Source organism: Macrobrachium nipponense, chromosome 25 (assembly GCF_015104395.2).
Source record: "Macrobrachium nipponense isolate FS-2020 chromosome 25, ASM1510439v2, whole genome shotgun sequence".
NCBI lineage: Eukaryota > Metazoa > Arthropoda > Malacostraca > Decapoda > Palaemonidae > Macrobrachium > Macrobrachium nipponense.
The window spans coordinates 5916769-5922453 of NC_087214.1; the positions used below are offsets into that span (position 1 = coordinate 5916769).

Here is a 5685-nt window from a genome sequence, read left to right on the forward strand (position 1 = left end):
CTGAATTTACATTGGAAAGATTAACTAATTAATACATCTACGAAAGGGATGACATTGTTATTTTCAATTTCAACAGTGAATTCTATGGATGGAACTAAATTATTCAATTTATAATAATAATAATAATAATAATAATAATAATAATAATAATAATAATAATAATAATAATAATATTTATTTCCAATTTACAACTGGTTATTCTACAATGCGTATATACATATAGGTAAAATAATGAGAGATCAGCATTAAAATAAATTCATAGTAAGTTAATACTAATGTAACAAACATTTCTTCAACTTATTCTTAAAGGAATGTAGAGTGGCAGCGTCCTTGATATCTTGCGGTAGCTTATTCCACAGGGAAGGGCCCCTAGACGGGAGCTCCCTTGAGCCGATGTCTGTTGTCGCTCTTTTTACAACAAGATCACAACCCTGACGAGTATAAACACCAGTTACTGAGTTAACCATATTAAAATGATACAGCCATTCCGGTAAAATACCTCTTAAAACTTTAAAAACAAACACACAAACTTCGTAAATATACTCATCTTTTACCTTCAACCATTCCAGCTTTTTTTGAACAGGAGAAATATGATCGTACTTCCTAATATCGCCTACAAGCTACTCTAGCAGCGAAATTACACATTTTTTGAATTTTGTCGAGATGGACATTATTAGTGCACCCCCTCCCCATACCTTAAAACAATAGTGGATGAGGCTCATTACTAGTGACTGAACAACGATCAGGCGCGTGGAAGGTTCAAAATGATCTTTTATTCTGTTCAGATAAATAAGTATGCCCGTCGCCTTTTTGCATACCTCCTCAATATGAGAGTCAAAAGTCATAAAACGGTCAAAATAGACACCTAAGTTTTTCACAACTTTCATAGGCCTGATAGCATTGCCATTGAAATTCACCCAACACATTTTCGTCTATGGCCGATATGTCTTGAACCTATTAAAAAATACACTGAGTTTTATTTTCATTTAATAGGAGGCCATGTCTCTGAAAATATGTCTTGGCCTTCTCCAAGAATGCTTCAGGCCCTTCTTAATAAAATCATTCGTGTTGCATATGTCCCCTTCAAGTATGATTTGAGTATCATCAGCATACTGGATAACGAAAACACCAGGTAGAGATTCCGCCAAATCGTTAACAAAAATAATAAACAATATTGGTCCTAAGATGGATCCTTGCGGGACCCCAAAGGTTACCTCACATAGTTGACAATGTGTCCCTTAACTTTACTGACTGAATCGATTAGTAGATAACTATCAAACCAAGATGGATCTATTCTTAGACTTATACATTTCTCTAATAGGACTTTGTGGTTTCACGCTATCAAAGGCTTTGGATAGATCCAGTAGTAGGAGCAGTGATATCTTTTTATTTTCTATGTTATTATAATTATTCGATCAGATTCAGTTACCTTCAAAAGAGCTGTCTCAGTAGATAATTTAGGCCTAAAGCCATGCTGATGTTCAGATAAAAGACGTTTTCTTCCAAGTATTTAGTTAATTGATTAGCAATAATCTTTTCCAGTTACCTTAGACAGAGTATGGTAACAGTGAGATTGGCCGATAGTTTTTTATGTCATCTCTATCTTCATTTTTTAAAAACAGGAATAACAAAAGGGTATTTCCATAAATCAGGACAGGTGCTAGTTACGATGGAAGTATTCATGATTATTGTAATATAAAATGCTATTATAAATAGTGCATCCTTGATAAATTTCTGAGCAATACCATCAAGATTCCGCATGCGTTCGAGTTATTTAAATCCTTAATAGTTAATATAACCGTCTCACAGTCTACTGGAGAAGGTTTGAATCCGCGTGGATTATCTAGATTTATTGACCAATGACTTAGAGCCTTATTTGTTGATGTCACCTGCTGAGTTGCCTCGTAAGTTTGTTTTCCTATATTTGCAAAATACTCATTAAAACTCGTCCGCTTTAGCTTTAATATCCTCTCTGTTTTCAGATATTTGTGCTTCGCTGCTAACAGCATGAAGCATTTTTTTTGACTACTTTCCAAGTTTTACGATAGTTATTTCTTATATCTTGGAATTCTTGTTTGTAGTGTTCTTTTCTACTGGAGTCTATACATGACTTACTTTTTTCTTCAATTCTCTGAAACTTCTGCCAGTAGTACATCATCTCTTTGGGCTTTAAGATTTCTCTGCACGAGATCTCTTGCTTTCATCGCTTTTTTTATATCTCCTTGGGTTATCCAGGGGGCAGGGGGTCGTTTGATTTCATTAGTCACCATTGGAGCACATTTGTCAATGCAAGAAACAAATACTTCAGTTAAAATAAACACCTGGCAATTTACATCATCAGTGCTTAGTATTTCATTTAACAGGGCGACTTTATTTAGTAACAAGTCGCATAGTGTCTGAGAAGAGTCATTTTTTAGACATCGATAAGTTTTAAAGACAGGTTCTCTTTTTGGTTTATGCAGATTTAGAGTAGCAGTAATTGCCTCGTGGTCTGCTATTGGGCAGGGGACAACATCGAAGTGCTTAATCATATCAGTTCCATTAGTTATCAATAGGTCAATGAGCGTTGCAGAATTACAAGTAACACGAGTAGGCTTGTTAATGATCTGATGAAGTTTGGCGTTATGTATAATTTTCTCCATTTTATTTCCTGCAGACAACAAATTATCATTAAAATCACCAAATATAAAAATTGGCTTGTTACGTAAAACGGCATTTTTAAAAGTCTCTAAAATGTAACTGAACGAAGTTGCATCCGCTTTAGGGTGTCGATAGACGCAGCCAATCACAATGGAGGGCAACTTCCTATGTTGAACAGATATCCATATGTCTTCGATTCCTTCAACTCTTTCGATATTCATTTTTATTTCGGTCACTTTTAGATAATCCTTAACATATAAACAAACACCTCCACAGCGGCCTCCATCACAACGGAACATCTTATATAAAGGAATATTTACAAAGGCATCATCCATACACGGGAGAAGCCATGACTTACTGACACATAAAACATCCATTTAGACAATCATTCATTTACATCGATACCAACAGCTAAGACTACTAAGATGTTATCTACATATCTGTACCATTTTAAGGGGACAAGTGTGATATTCGGAAGGTGCTGTTTTTAAAAAAATTCCATGTATAAGTTTGAAAGGAGAGGTGATAAATGGTTACCCATGGCCATACTAAATATTTGTTGGTAATATTTTCCATTAAAAATAAATCTCCAATCACAAATACACAACTTAATCAATGAAATTATATGACTAACGGAGATAGGTAATTCATGCAATAAAAGCTCATTACTTAAATATTCTAGCACAGAGTCAATAAGGACTTTTGTCTTTTTTTTTTTTTTTAACTTTTTCTGTAGCGAGCGGGGAAGTTATTTTCATGATAAGCATACGTGGCACTATATGTCATGCCTTTGATAATGTATAAATGATTTTGTGATAGGTCGCAGTATTTTTCAAACTTATATAGAGATGTCGCTATTGCTAAAGCTGAGGGTTTGTTACAAATGAAGAAAGACAACCCAAAGCCTATGCAAGCACTGCATTATCACTAATTTGTTTGCTTGATAAATTCACCACACAATCACTTCTAGCATTAATGGTCAAATCTCTGTTGTCGATAAGGTTGTTTAATTTTTTATCCAGTTTTCTAATCAAAGTGTCTGTAGTTCTATGACGCTTTCCATATATTTCTTGCCTTAGTGCGTGTTTCCAATCAGCGGGAATCTAATAGTTGAAATTACTGTACTGTACTGTACTGATGTCTGCTTTGCAGATGATATAACTCAAGTAGTTATACACCCAGAAAAACGTACACGAAGAAGGGACCCAACTTTGAAAAGACAAGTAGACAAGTAACACAAAAAAACAATGAGCCAAATTGGAAGAATAAATAAGTTGAAAAAAGTGGAAATCAGAGACAAATAAATCCAAATTCGAACTGGTATCACTATCTGCATACAAACCTGCACAAATATTAGACCAACAACCACTAAATTTGACTAAAAGCGCAAGAATAGCTACTATAGTAATGCAATTTGGACAAAGAGGAATATAAACATGTCGCAGAAAGGCTGAGAACAGCAAGAACACAGAATACAAAGCTAAAAAGTTATAGGAATATGAACAAATAAAATCCATTTCTACAAAAGTCTAATCAGACCAATAATGGAATATCCAATACCCAAGTGCTTAGCATCGACCTCCAATTATAAGTGCATTAAAAAAAATATCAAGGTCTTCAATGAGAAACAATCAAGAATATGATGATCTGAATATAAATCAAATACACAAATACAAAGTAGAAGCAATTAATCAGATTATATATACTGGCAACCAGTATACGGAGTAAACTAGCTTAGTGCAATAGTGAATTGACAGAAGAATCGGAAGCAGAAGAGAGAAACCTTGACCCAAACAACAAAGACCACAGATGGTAGAGAAGAATGTCTTCATATATTCATCGCGATGAACCTCAACCATTATACTTCCAAGGAATGTCTTATGAAAAGTAATATGTAGAACTTACTACGTAAATATATAGCAAAATCATTATGTTAACATTAACGTTAAAATCTGTACAATTCAACATGTTAATATAAAATAAGATCATTATTGTAATAGGTTAATATTAAGGCCATAGTAAGAAAAATTGTGCCCTTACCCAAATAAAATTGTGGATAAACCACACTTTATATTACTCTTATTAATATTTAACTTTATACACTATTCCCTACCATGGTTAGCTAACTAACTGCCCTTTCTCTTCTTTCTCCCATCTTACCTATCGGCTAAAAATAAATAAATTGGCAAAGCCAGAATTAATTTGACAAAGCCCAACATTTACCAAACCTAACTCATTACCGTTGTACTAAACACCATATTTGTATCGTGAACAGAATTAGTATTAAAATACCTACACCGAATACAACATTCACTTTTAATTTTAAAAAAATACTACCATTACCAAAAATACAGTATAAATATGAAAACACTTACTGGCACAAAATACACTAAACGCTCACAGTCGAAATTGGTAGCGGGACCTTGCCGGGTCCTCTCAGGTCAAAACGTAAAGCAAATACCTCAAGGGTACACTACAGGAGTCAGGACAACACAGTTAATTCAATGTTCCCACGGTCAGTCAGCATGGGACCTCCCCAGGAGGATAGATTTCCTTGGACACTCACAAGGCAATGACCCCTACCGACCACTCAGTCTAACGTCGAAGTCGCCTCAAGAACCCGATGTCTGATAAACACTTAACGAGTCATTAAGATTGACCGATGGCAGATGCTTATTACGAACTTTAAACTTACTTATTCACTTGTTACAACTGCAGTTCTGGACAATGTGATTGTAACACGACAGACTGAACGTAACATTCAATGTAACACTAATTGTCGTCCCTTTGTGTTATTGTAATATTGAAATCATCAAATACTACTTTTCAGTGAAAAGGATATTGTTTTTTTATTCTAACTTTTTTCTTTTTGTAATCAATAATAATTTGTAAATATTGTAGCTATATAATTTTGTAATAATTTTTATATCATCCAACTTATGTAAATGAAATGTAATATTTTTCTATTTATAAAAGATATAAAAAACACTACTTTTCATGATGGAGTATCAAACTGAATTTTTTTCCCAGAAATTTATTAGTAAA

At 33.9% G+C, this 5685-nt stretch overlaps 1 long non-coding RNA gene across 1 annotated transcript in view; it reads right to left on the reverse strand.

Moving 5' to 3' along the window:
• Positions 1-5205, reverse strand: part of LOC135199139 (uncharacterized) — a 10809-nt gene extending 5604 nt beyond the window's left edge. Inside the window, exon 1 of the long non-coding RNA XR_010310916.1 lies at positions 5016-5205. This is a non-coding gene — a long non-coding RNA (uncharacterized LOC135199139). The remainder of the gene's footprint in view (positions 1-5015) is intronic.
• Positions 5206-5685: the final 480 nt, after the last annotated feature.